Raw genomic sequence first — 13,157 nt, 5'->3', positions numbered from 1 at the left:
AAGGCAGAGCTCAGCCAAGGGAAGAAAAGGATGTGGCTCACAGCTTGCTCTTGTATTTATGGAGGCAGGTAGCCTCTCCTGCTTAGCTTACAGGCTTGCATTGCCCCCACAGTATCTTTTGGGAGATGTCTATGGCTTTCTGTACAGAACTATCTCTTTGAGGATTTTTGCATAACAAATGGCCCTGCAAGGTGAAGATCTTATCTCTCCCCAGGGCAGAGGGCATATTTTTTTGCTGTGCCCCCAGGGCAATGATTGGGCAGGCTTGCTAGTAGCCCCTTATAAGATTGGAATTTCCTAAACTCAGGGTTCGTCAGCCGTGACCCAAACCCACCGAGGGCATGGCATCCACCCAGGCCCGCCTCCAACTTGGTGCAACTTGGGGGCAAGGGAACGTGAAGCTCATGCTGAAGAATGCTGTGAGCCGAAAGGTCCTTGATCTCCGACCCGGGAGTTTAGTGTCTTCTGCCAGGAAACCGGGGATTGGCGTACAAGTAGGGTGACATCTCAGACCCTTCACAGCTTCACAGGTTTGGTGACGAGGATGGGTGCTGATGGAGACATGTCTTCTGGAAGAGGAGAGGATAAGAGCCCGACAGAGGCAGCTGTGGGGGGGGGGGGGAATATACCCCATGGACGTGGTAGCAAAGGCTCTCATCCGAGGGGTTTTTGGAGCATAAAGGTTCCCCATTGTCCTTCCTGATAATGAGACTGTGGGGCTCGAGGGAGGAGGGAAGTGCGCTGCCCGCCCGTCACTTCGGCTGCTGTTTGCACTGCTGCAGACAGGAGGAGGAGGAAGGACCAGGCGTCCCCGAGGCTGACAGACAGCGCTGGGTGGATCCAGTCTGAGCCCAGGCTGTTGCAGTGCTGCTTGAAACCCAGAGCGCAGGATGGACCGCAGCTGTGGGCATTTCTTCCGGTGACGGCTAAATCCACCTGCTTTCTGGGGCCATTTGCCCCTTGACAGCGGTGCACCTTCCAAAAGCCACTCCCTCGGGACTGAGGGAGGGCTCCCCCCCACCCCCCACCCCACCGGTAAGGCAGTTAGGTCACCGGGTGTGGCTGCCTCCAGAGAGGGCTCATCTCTCAGCTGCTCTCCGGGCCATGGGGCTGCAGGGGTATGTGGACCTATTTTGATCACTCAGTGGAGGTCACTTGCTTCCGAGTAGGAGGAAGCTTCCTCTGGGCCAGCTGGAGCAGACTCAGGGAAGCACACGGCTCAGGAGCCCTGGTTTTGCAGTTTGTACTGTGCAATCTAGTTTGTACAGTGCAATTTTAGCCTATTCCACATTTGGGTCTTCACTGTGTACCTCAGTTCTCCCTGCACTTTGCTCTCTCCATGACCTTGTCTTCTGCGGCTCTCTACCGCTCCGCCCAAGGCTCAGCTCCGCTGACCCTAAGTAACCATTCAGTGACTGAGTCAGGGGCCCTGGGAGGGATTTCTGGCCTGCTTCCCACCCACACAAGCCTCCCAGTTTCCAAGGCTGACTTGGCTAATTGATCTGGAGGCCTTGCCAAAAATCATATTCTGGAGGCTTGTGGAGCGTAAACGTGCACGGCTGGCTGTAGGGCTCAGCTGGCCTCAGCTGCTTGGAGTTATAAAAAGAACAGAAGTGCCGGTGGCGGTTGGGTGACTAATGGTGACCACTGGGGGTGTTGCCATCAGCTGTTGGGTGAGATGGTGTGTATCCAGCCTCACTGAGTTCCCAAGGCCTGAGTATCCCTGGAGCCTGATAGCCTTTCTCACCTTCCAGCCGGGGCTGCGGGCACTGTTTCTATCAAGAGCTTAATCAGCGCACAGAACTCAATCAGGCACAGAACTTGATCAGTACCCTGCAGTCTCCGGAGAGCTGGCTGTGGATCCAGCCCAGTTCCAGGCACCATGGGGAGCCATGTGCTATGAGGAACCATTATGAAGCTAACAATTAGGTGAGAAATGATGTGCTTGCAGACCCTCCAGGAGCTTGGAGAGCGTGGATTTTGGAGTCTGATGAGCCGACTCCAAGTCCCAACTCTGCTGCTTACTTGGGCTGGTTGTTAACGTCTCTGGACCTCAGTTTGTCTCATCTGTAAATGGGGACAATCCCTAACCCACGGGGGTTAAATGAATCAAGATGGTAAGATCAATTTTAACTTGACATTGGGTCCTAAGGGAAGGAGACGTTATCCTTGGCTGGGTCACACTTAGAACATCCAACCCCCCCACCCCCGCCCCTGGCCCAGCCCTTAACAGCAGTCTGTGGTACCTGCACTTTGCTCCACAAATGTATCATTATTACTATTATTTAGTAACAGGAGATAGGAGAGGTTCTCTCCTTGGTGACTTTTTACTTAAGCCCGGGTTCATAAACCATGGTGGTGATGGTCATCTTGGGCACGCTGTAGGAGCCGGCGGGCTCTTCTTTGCGATTACCACCCTGCCAATGGGAGCCTGACCTGCAGCTCCCCACGCTGGTGGCAGCGTAGATATTTTCTATCCTAATCTAATCCCTAATCCACACGCCCTTCATGGCAATGAGTTCAAACTCTTAGAGGAATCGTTGAGCCCCCTGGAGAGAGTGGCTCACCCAGTATGGAGGGCTGAGGGGAGGGGACCTTGACGCTGGTCCATGAAACACACATCCATTGAGCACCTACTGGGTGCCAAGCTCTGGTGAGACAAAACCTGAGCCAAGAATGGCCCCTGTCCTTAAGAAGTTGATAAGAAATGCTTCAACAAGAAGTATGTGTCTTTCTCCGGACCACGACAGGAATCTCCTAACACTGCAGCAGACTTAAGAAACCACAAATGATTAATTGATGCATTCATTCGTTGATTCATCCAACATTTACAAAGCATTTACTGTGTTCCAGACTATATGCTAGGCAGTAAGTAAAGGTGGAATGAGACCTTTAGTTCACAGTTATTAAACAGATGGATGATTTCAGCACAGGAAGTCCTACAGGCTTGTCCGAGGTATAGACGTGGAGCAGAAGAGGGAGTGATTGGATGATTTGCTGGCTGGGAGAGTGGGAGTAGTTCTATGTCTGGGAGCGTTTCATGGAGGAGGTGACCACTGACAAAGGATTTGAAGGAAGAGTATTGGCCTGCCGGATGGAGGCGTGGGGCAGAGGCACCCGGGCTGAGGGGTGCAAAGGCCTGGGGGCTGAGTCATGGATGATCGGGGCTCAGAGGCACCACAGAGATGATCTCATCTACCCACTCCTGGTGCAGAGGGCAGCAGGGACTGCCCAGAACTACCCAGTCAGTCAGCAGCAGAGTTCTGACCAGAGCCTGGCCTCCTAACTTCCCAGCCAAGGTTTTTTTCTTGCTGAGCAAATGCTAGACATCATACAAAACATCATCTTCCCACTTGAATCACAAGCAGGTATGCGTTCAGGTCATCTGAATTTAGCTCAGAGTTTGTAAATGGAGAGCAGAGCTGGAGGGGCTGACATTTACTGGGGTCTCTGCAGTGCTTTCCACCGTGCCCAGTACAGAGTTGATGCTCAATAAATGTCTGCAGCCTTCTCCATGGCTGGATGGCGGGTGACAGCCTCTCCCTCTTTTGGAGGTTGCACACATGACAGTTTTCGACTCGTGATGACTTGAAGCTAGGGCTTATGAAAGCTCTGTGCCCTGGAAGGCAAGAATTTCACAGGCAAAGCGTGAGCACCTGGGTTGCCCTCAGTTTGAAAATGGGCAGGTCATTCTGGGAATGAGTGAACATAGATTCACCTCCAACCACTCTGCCCTTTGAGTGGTGCAGAGGGCAGGGTCTTCTAAGTCACTCAGGGCTTTCAGTTTTAGGGGCTAAGAAGGAAGCAGAAGTGCCAATAATATTATGCCTTCTCTGTGCTGGTTCTTAAAGAGCTTTCAGACATGGCTGGTGTGGTTTGTGTCCGTTCTTGATGGGAGAGAGATATTTGTAGTCTCATTGTCCAGATTTAGAAAACTGAGGCTCAAAGAGGGGTGCAGCCCAGGGCAACCTATTGGAGCAAAGTTGGCCTTGAGTAAAGAGAAGTCACCACCACCTGAATTGCATTTCAGAGACTCAATTTCACCACCAGACTGCTACCCCACCGTGTTGACAATATATAGAAACAAAGTAGTATTCTCTGTCCTTCTGAAGTATATCAAATATATATATAAGGCATATATCTTTTTCTGGAAGATTTATTATTTATTTATTTATTGGCTGCGTTGTGTCTTAGTTGCGGCACGTGGGATCTTCGTTGAGGCATGCGGGATCTTTCATTGCTGCATGTGGGTTTTTCTCTTCTCTAGTTGTGGTGTGCGGGCTCCAGGGTGTGTGGGCTCTGTAGTTGTGGCACGCGGGTTCCAGAGTGTGTGGGCTCTGTAGTTTGCGGCACGCGGGCTCTCTAGTTGAGCTGCGGGAGCTCAGTAGTTGTGGCATGCGGGCTCAGTTGCCCCACGGCATGTGGGATCTTAGTCCCCTGACCAGGGATCAAACCCGTGTCCCCTGAATTGGAAGGCGGATTCTTTACCACTGGACAACCAGGGGAGTCCCAAATGTATATATCTTTATATTATAGTTTATATCGATACATAATTATATAACACATTATATAGTTACTAAAGTATGTATTGTATTATATATTAAATATGTTATACATTTATATGTCATAATATGTAATATAATATTATACATTTATTTATATTTATATACATTATATATAATATTTATAATATACATTTGATGGTATGTATTATATAAATTATATATTTAAATATAAACTATAACACAAAGATCTACATCTTAATATATGTATATCTGCTGTATTTCAGAAAGACAGACAATACTGTGATAAGCACCCCCTCCCACTATATTAACATTTTTGCCCCTTCGGGCTCTAAACCCTCAAGTACCCAGTACCACAGTGTGAGTGAGGAATTTGAGAGCAGTTTTTACATCTTGCTAGCTTTCCAAATCCTAACACTGCTCCTGCCCACTCATAGAAACTGCTGGTGGCTGCTGAGAGCCCTCTGGATGGGCCAGAGCCCTGGACATGGCCTTTTAGGCACCTCAAGGTCGGATCCCTGCCCACTTCTCTCCACCAGCCACAGGGCATGTCCTCTAGGAAGCGTCTTCCGTCGGCTCACCTGTAGGTTTGGAGTCCCTGCTCTGTGCCCTCAAGCACCTGTGCCTACGCCCCTCCCAGCAGGTCACCCCCCCCACCGGAGCCCCCTTGTCTGTGACCCTCACTATGTTGCAGGAAAGAGAGTGGGGCTCGAGAGGATGGTCACATCCCAGGTCTCAGACGAGTCCCTGGGACAGCCACCAAGTGTGGGTCCTTGGCTTTGCGCAGGAAAGAATTCAAGAACGAGCCATAGTAAAGTGAAGGAAGGTTTATTTAGGGAGATACACACTCCATAGACAGAGTGTGGGCCATCTCAGAAGGCCAGAGTGGCACCAGGGTATGGCGTTGTCAGTGTTTACAGGGGTGGGTAATTTCATAGGCTAATGAGTGGAAGGAGTATTCCAACTATTTTGGGGAAGGGGTGGAGATTTCCAGAAATTGGGCCACCACCGACTTTTTGACCTTTATGGTCGGCCTTGGGACTGTCATGGCGCCTGTGGGTGTGTCATTTAGCTTGCTGATGTGTTACAGTGAGCGTATACTGAGGCTCAAGGTCTAGTGGAAGTCGACTCGTCTGCCATCTTGGACCTATTTGGTTCTTTTTTTTTTTTTTTTTTAATTATTTATTTATTTTTGGCTGCATTTGGTCTTCGTTGCTGCACACGGGCTTTCTTTTGTTGCATCGAGCAGGGGTTACTCTTCGTTGTGATGCGTGGGCTTCTCATTGCGGTGGCTTCTCTTGTTGCAGGGCATGGGCTCTAGGCACACGGGCTTCAGTAGTTGCAGCACGCAGGCTGAGTAGTTGTGGCTCGGGGGCTCTAGAGCACAGGCTCAGTAGTTGTGGCGCGTGGGCTTAGTTGCTCCGTGGCATGTGGGATCTTCGCAGACCAGGGATCAAACCCATGTCCCCTGCACTGGCAGGCGGATTCTTAACCATTGTGCCACCAGGGGAACCGGACCTACTTGGTTCTAATCAGTTTATGTCGTGTCCTTGGGCTATGTCATTCTTTCATTCTTTTAAAGGTTGTGCCCTGCCCCCTTTCCTCCTGTTTCAACTAGACGGTGAGCGCAGAACACACAGACTGGTCTGCCACGGTCACCTCTGACTCCCGGTGTCCAGCACAGAGCTGCGACGGGGGCATGCCAGGAGTTTGTTAGATGTTGGCCACGAGTTGGAAGCTGGAGCAGGGAGAATCTGTGTCCTGGGAGTGAGGGGGCCACCCTGACCATCAGAGCCGCAGAGGGAGACAGGACCAGCTGTGGCATTTTGCTGAGTTGGCTCATTTTGGAAAGTTGGAATCAATCTGGGTTTCCCACGTAGTAACCATTCACTCCCCTCCCTCCTGTCTCATAGAAACATGATTTGTTCATCTTCTTCAGAGCAGCTATGGCTGCATAGGAGGGCCTTGGCCCTTGTTGGGGACTGATTGAGGAATGGGCTGAGGGAAATTCTGGACCCTGAGGGCAAACTTCTGCAAGGGGGCCTCTGGAAGCCTTTACCTTGTTCTTCAAAAGGGGCACAAGAAAATGCAGAATTCTGTAGGACAAATGTCCTGGTTTCTTCAATCAAAAAATGGAGAGGAGGAAATTGTTTAGATGAGGGGTCAGCAAACCTTCTCTGGAAAGACCAAGTAGTAAATATTTCAGTCTTTGTGGGCCATGCTGGCTCTGGAGAACTCCACTCTCTTTGTAGCAAGAAATGAGCCAAAGAACATGTAAACAAGTGGAGGTGGGTGGGAGTGTTTACAGGGCGGTGGTGGGATTTGGCCCTAGGTGTAGTTTGCCCACCCCTGGTTTAGATGAAAAGACTCTTCTGTGACACATCAGCCAAATGCAATGTGTGGACTTTGTTTGGACCCTGATTTGAACAAACCAAGTCTTAAAAACAAAACTAAACATAACAAAAAAATTTGTGACAGTTGGGGCAATTTTAACAATGATGGGATATAAGATGATTTGAAGGAATTGTGGTTAATTTTGTTAGGTGTGACAGAGACATTATGGTTTTTGTTGTTGATGTTGTTTTGTTTTTGTTTTTAAAGAAGAGAGAGTCTTTATCTATTAACTACTGATACTAAGTGAGAGATAATGCCTGAGATTTGCTTTCACGTAACCCAGGGTGTGGAGGGGAGGAAGTAAAGAAAACAAGATTGGCCATGGGCTGATAATGATTGAAGCTGGGTTATGGGTGAAAGTGGGGAGAGGCGGGTCTTCATACTATTCTGTCTTCTTTTGTGTATGTTCGAAAATTTGCATAGTAAAAATTTTAAAAGTGGGGACAAGAAAGAACTCCCTCTTCCATTGCCTCTGGTGATCTTCGCATCTGGTGAACATATGTTGCCTGGCATTAACGCAGCCATCTTGTGACTCAGAAGGGACAAGCCTGAGGATGAGATTAACCACAAAACACGGCAGAGTGGAAAGAGGAAGGAACTGGGGTGTCGGATGATTCTTTTGGGTTGCCAAATTAACCAGGCCAGAATGGGGCTGCTTCAGTATTCCATATTACGTGGGGTAATAAATTAAGCTGTATTTAATTTTGTTGTTGTTACATGTAACTCACCTGATCTGGAGAAAGGAACGGAATGGAGGCCTGGCTCTTCTCTGCTGCAGGGTGCCACCATGGCATCTAAGGGGACACCAGGATTGGAAGAAAGGCTCGTGAGAAATGGGTCCTTGCCAGATCTCTCCGAGTCCTTCTGTCATACCCAAGGGGCTCCAGGAAATGGGAGTGGTCTCTGCTTTCTGCCTAGTGATGCCGAAAACTTGGCCTCTGTGCACTGGTGCCAAATCAAATCTCAGAGACAGAGTTTTGGGTGAAGTAGAAAAGAATAGGTTTATTACTTTGACAGGCAAAGGGGGACACAGTGGGGCTCATGCCCTCAAAAACTGTGTGTCCCAACCTGGGGGATTTGGTGCGGAGTTTTATAGCAATGGTTCAAAGGTGGGGTTGCTGCTAAGGATCAGGGTGTGTGCAGGGCCTGCATTCCTTTAATCTGGCCTCAGGTGGTTTCCTGATGAGCTTCTTTGGTTCTCGAGGTTATCAAACTGTGACCTTCTCTCTGGAATGAAGAATGCTTCATCAAGTATTGTAGTTAACATCTTCCATTTGTTGGGGGTTTTAGTTCTGCAGAAGAGCTCAAAGATATTGTTATGTGTATCCTTTGAGGTGGAACCAGAACCCTGCCCCAAGGCTGCACTATTGTTTCTTTCTTTTTTTCTTTAATAAATATATTTTTAAAAATTAATTAGTTAATTTTATTTTTTGGCTGCGTTGGGTCTTCGTTGCTGCGTGCGGGCTTTCTCTAGTTGTGGTGAGCGGGGGCTACTCTTCCTTGCGGTGCGTGGGCTTCTCATTGCAGTGGCTTCTCTTGTTGTGGAGCATGGGTTCTAGGCGTGTGGGCTTCAGTAGTTGTGGTTCGTGGGCTCTAGAGCACAGGCTGAGTAGTTGTGGTGCACGGGCTTAGTTGCTCTGCAGCATGTGGGATCTTCCCGGACTAGGGCTTAAACTCGTGTCCCCTGCATTGGCAGGCAGATTCATAACCCCCGCGCCACCAGGGAAGCCCTGCACTATTGTTTCTTTTTCTTTTTTTTTTTTAAATTATTTATTTATTTATTTATTTATTTATTTATGGCTGTGTTGGGTCTTCATTTCTGTGCGAGGGCTTTCTCCAGTTGTGGCAAGTGGGGGCCACTCTTCATCACAGTGCGCGGCCTCTCACTATCGCGGCCTCTCTTGTTACGGAGCACAGGCTCCAGACGCGCAGGCTCAGTAATTGTGGCTCACGGGCCCAGCTGCTCCGCGGCATGTGGGATCTTCCGGGACCAGGGCTCGAACCCGTGTCCCCTGCATTGGCAGGCGGACTCCCAACCACTGCGCCACCAGGGAAGCCCTGCACTATTGTTTCTTGATTGCTCCTTCCTTGTCTCTGCATCCCCTCACTTCCCTGATTAGCAACCCGTTGAACCTGCCCTTTGGAACTCAGGGAACGTCATGGAGGCTGAAGCCTATTCCCTACAAACAAGAAACGGGGGACACAGAAAGGCTTTTGTGTCCAGGAGCCCCACAGGGTCCTGCTCGGTTTCACTACCTCTCTTGAACCCCAAAGGGCCAATGTCAGGGGCTGCACTGGACTTTGGCTAGAGGGATGCTGATATTGTAATCGTAGACCGACAGTTTTGGGAGAGGAAATGGCAGACGCAGAGTTCCTGAAGGACAGCTGGCCTTTCTGGCATCCTTCCTTACAAGGACAGGGAGACCTCCTCTCCCTGAACCCTCAACACACAGTAACCGCAACCACAGAAGGTCTACACACAGGGCACGACAGCATTGTTTCTAACTGATCTCATGGTTCAGCTGGTCTCGGGGGTATCAGCTGTTCTGTAATGCATGACAAATCACTGTGGTTAACTTAGCCCATCCGGGTCTCCTAGATACGGTCATTAGACATTTGCCAACAAATGTGCAGAGGGAATGCTGGAGGAAAAAAGGAGAAGGGTGATGTGGAGAAGGGCCACAAGCGACGGTCTCTGGTTCCTCTGGATGTCACGGAGCTCTGCCAAGGACTCAGAGTTCACATAAACTCAAGCTCAGGTTTTGGAGACGGGATGGGAGGTGAGGGGGGGCAGCCATCAATAAGGAACAGGTCACAAATCCTCAGTGAGTTTGTTCTCAGTCCCACTTTTGCCCCTATTTTCAAGGCTACGCTTACAGTAGTGATTCTTAAATAGGAGCATGCATCAGAATGCGCTGGAGGACTTGTTAAAATGCAGATTACTGGGCCCCTCCTCCTGAGTTTCTGATTAAGCAGGTCTGGGTTGGGGCCTGAGAATCTGCATTGGTGACAGACACTGAAGTGATGCCGATATTCTGTTGCTCCGGGAAACCCTGATTTGAGAACCACTGGCCTAGAACTTCTTGGCAGGACAGTGGCTCTCAGGTATCAGGAAGAAGAGATCCAAACTTTTCTTCGTCTTCACTTTGGGCTGAGGTGGGAACCAATGATGAAGGGCCAGAGGGGCCTGGTCCTGGGTGGGAGGAGCCTAGAGTTGTGATGCTCTCAGACCACCTGACCAGGAACCAGGAGTCTTGGGGTATTATTTTGCTCCTGAGTGATCTCACTGTGTGGCCTGGAAAAGGTCACCTCTGCTCTCTGGGCCTCAGTTTAGCCCTTTATAAAATGGGCAGATGGCACTATTCTGTATGTGTTACAGTTTTCACAACAAAAAGGTTTTTTGAAAATAAAAAGGAAGACAAAATGAACTAGGTGACCTCTAAGGGGATGAGGGTCGGGGAATCTCATGCCAGCACCACGGTGTACTCAGAAGCTTGTGGGCTGGAATCCAACTTGGGAGTGAATATGACTGATATTAAGTAGCTGCAAGTACTGCCTGGGGCAATCGCCTAACCTTGCAGAGCCTGGAAGGGGGATGAGGATATACTCATGCCTAGGGCTGTTGTGAGAACTGATGCAAATACGCAAAGTGCCTGGTCAGTAAGTGGCTGCTAAGATGATTGCTTTGTTATTTTCAATATCTCTTCAAGGGCTGGGGGGGACACAAAGGCAACTCTTCTCCCCCATCTCTGCCTGACTGTGGAGCCTGGTGACCTTCTTGTTGATGATGGAATCAGAATTTGCAAGTATATGTCTCAGGTTTTCCCCTGGAACGATAATTCTGGGAAATGCTTAACTCCCCAAATTTTCTTTCTTCCTTTCTTCCTTTCTTTCTTCCTCACTCCCTCCCTCCCTTCCTTCCTTCTTTCTTTTTTTAAATTTTTATTGGAGTATAGTTGATTTACAATGTTGTTAGTTTCTGCTGTACAGCAAAGTGAATAGTTATGCATATACATATATCCACTCTTTTCTGGTCATTACAGAGTATTCAGAAGAGTTCCCTGTGCTATACAGTAGGTCCTTATTAGTTATCTATCCTTATCTATCTATATATAATAGTGTGTATATGTCAATACCAGTCTGACAATTTATCCCTCCTCTCCACCCCTTCCCCCTTGGTAGCCATAAGTTTGTTTTCTACATCTATGACTCTATTTCTGTTTTGTAAATAAGTTCATTTGTATCATTTTTTTAGATTCCACATAAGCAAGATCATATGATATTTGTCTTTCTCTGTCTGACTTACTTCACTCAGTATGACGATGTCTAGGTCCATCCATTTTGCTACAGATGACATTATTTCGTTCTTATTTATGGCTGAGTAGTATTCCATTGTATATATGTACCATATCTTCTTTATCCATTCATCTGTCGATGGACACTTAGGTTGCTTCCATGTCCTGGCTATTGTAAATAGTGCTGCAGTGAACATTGGGGTGCATGTATCTTTTTGAATTATGGTTTTCTCAGGGTATATGCCCAGTAGTGGGATTGCAGGATCATATGGCAGTTCTATTTTTAGTTTTTTAAGGAAGCTCCATACTGTTCTCCATAATGGTTGTACCCAAATTTTCTTTTCTTTTTTTTTAACAGCTTTATTGAGATGTAATTCGCATACCATAAAATTCATTCTTCCAAAGTGTACAGTTCAGTGTTTTTAGTATAGTCACAGAATTATGCAGTCATCACTACTCTCTGAATTTAGATCGAAGCCCCACAGCCATTAGCACTCACTCCCTATTCCTTTCCTCCCCAAGCCCTGGCAGCCAGTAACCTAATTAGTATCTCTATAGATTTACCTATGCTAGGCAGTTTTTATAAGTGGTTAACTCCCCAAATTTTCCATGAACTTTTCTTTCTCCAGCTCCCATTCATTTGATTATTAATTTAACTAATATTTATTGAGGGCCCACTAGGTGCCAAACACAGGACAGGCACTGGGGATACAATTTGGAAAAAAATCCAGACAAGGTCCCTGCTCCCTGTGGAACTTATGGTCCAGGGGGGAAGCAGATGTTAATCTGTGAATCACACAAAATCAGGTGAAACTCAACAGTGAGAAGTACTGTGAAGGAGATGGACAGAGATGGTGTCCCTGGTTGGGAGGGCCGGACAGGCTTCAGGTAGTGACGACTAGAAGGCTGTCCAAAGGGTGAGCAGGGATTGACTGGGCGAAGAGGCTGGATAGAGCATTCAGGGCAGAGTGGACAGCCTGTGCAAAGGCCCTGAGGCAAGATGAGCATGGTGCATACAAGGAGCTAGCCTGGAGGACTGTGAGTGGGGGGACACGGAGGCAGGAAGGTCAGCAGGACCACCCCGTGCAGAGCCTCATAGGCTGTGTTAGGGAGTCTGGTCTTTATCCCAAGAGTAACAGAGCCTTTGGAGGTTTTATAGCAAAGGCAGATACATGATCTAAGGTGTGATTCAAATATGTCCTCGGATGCAGTTGGAGAAGAGGTGTCAGGGGCCAGAGCTGGGGGGAGGATCTGTTAGGACAAACTTATGGCAGTGGCCATTGAAGGGATGCTGGTGACCTGGTGGGGCAGGGGATGCATTTGAGATGGAAGTAGCTGTATTTGGGGCTCCTTTGGAGTTGACTACATAGGGCTTGGAGGTGAGTTGGTGACTAGGGTGGCCTGGCTGTCTGGCTTCCTAACTGGGTGGATGGTGTGGCTCTCACTGAGCTCGGGTGGAATTCCCTTTCTCCTCGCCTGAGTACGTCAGAGCCCAGAGGGTCACTGGTCACACCAGGAGATATAAGAAAGGGACGCTCTGTGTGTGTTTCAGGGTAACATGTAAAGCACAGCAGCTGGCACTCAACAAATGACAGCCACCTGCTGGGCCCCCAAGCGTGACAAACCTATGCCACTACTATGTCGTCTCCCCCATCCACATCTCGCCCAGGGACTTCCTGGCTTCTTGCTGCAGAGACCTGTCTCAGGCTGAGACTCTTACTTCCTTAGGGGCGCCTGTGACTCCCCCCTGAGGAGGGGAGATTTTGTTGTCTCAACCTCAAACCCCCTCTTCCTCCTCTTGGAAGGTGGAGCAGGGGAGGGAAAGAGCCGGTGCCTGGGAGAGAGGCTGTGCTCCTGCAGGTGAGAGAGCAGGTTCCTGGGTTCTGAAGCCAGGGGTTTAGTCTCACTCTAAACTAGCTGTGAAACCAGAGGCGAGTCCCCTCCG

This window comes from Balaenoptera physalus (genome assembly GCF_965194825.1).
Source record: "Balaenoptera physalus genome assembly, chromosome: 14".
In the NCBI taxonomy this organism is placed as follows: domain Eukaryota; kingdom Metazoa; phylum Chordata; class Mammalia; order Artiodactyla; family Balaenopteridae; genus Balaenoptera; species Balaenoptera physalus.
Note: the sequence above shows the minus strand (reverse complement) of the source record.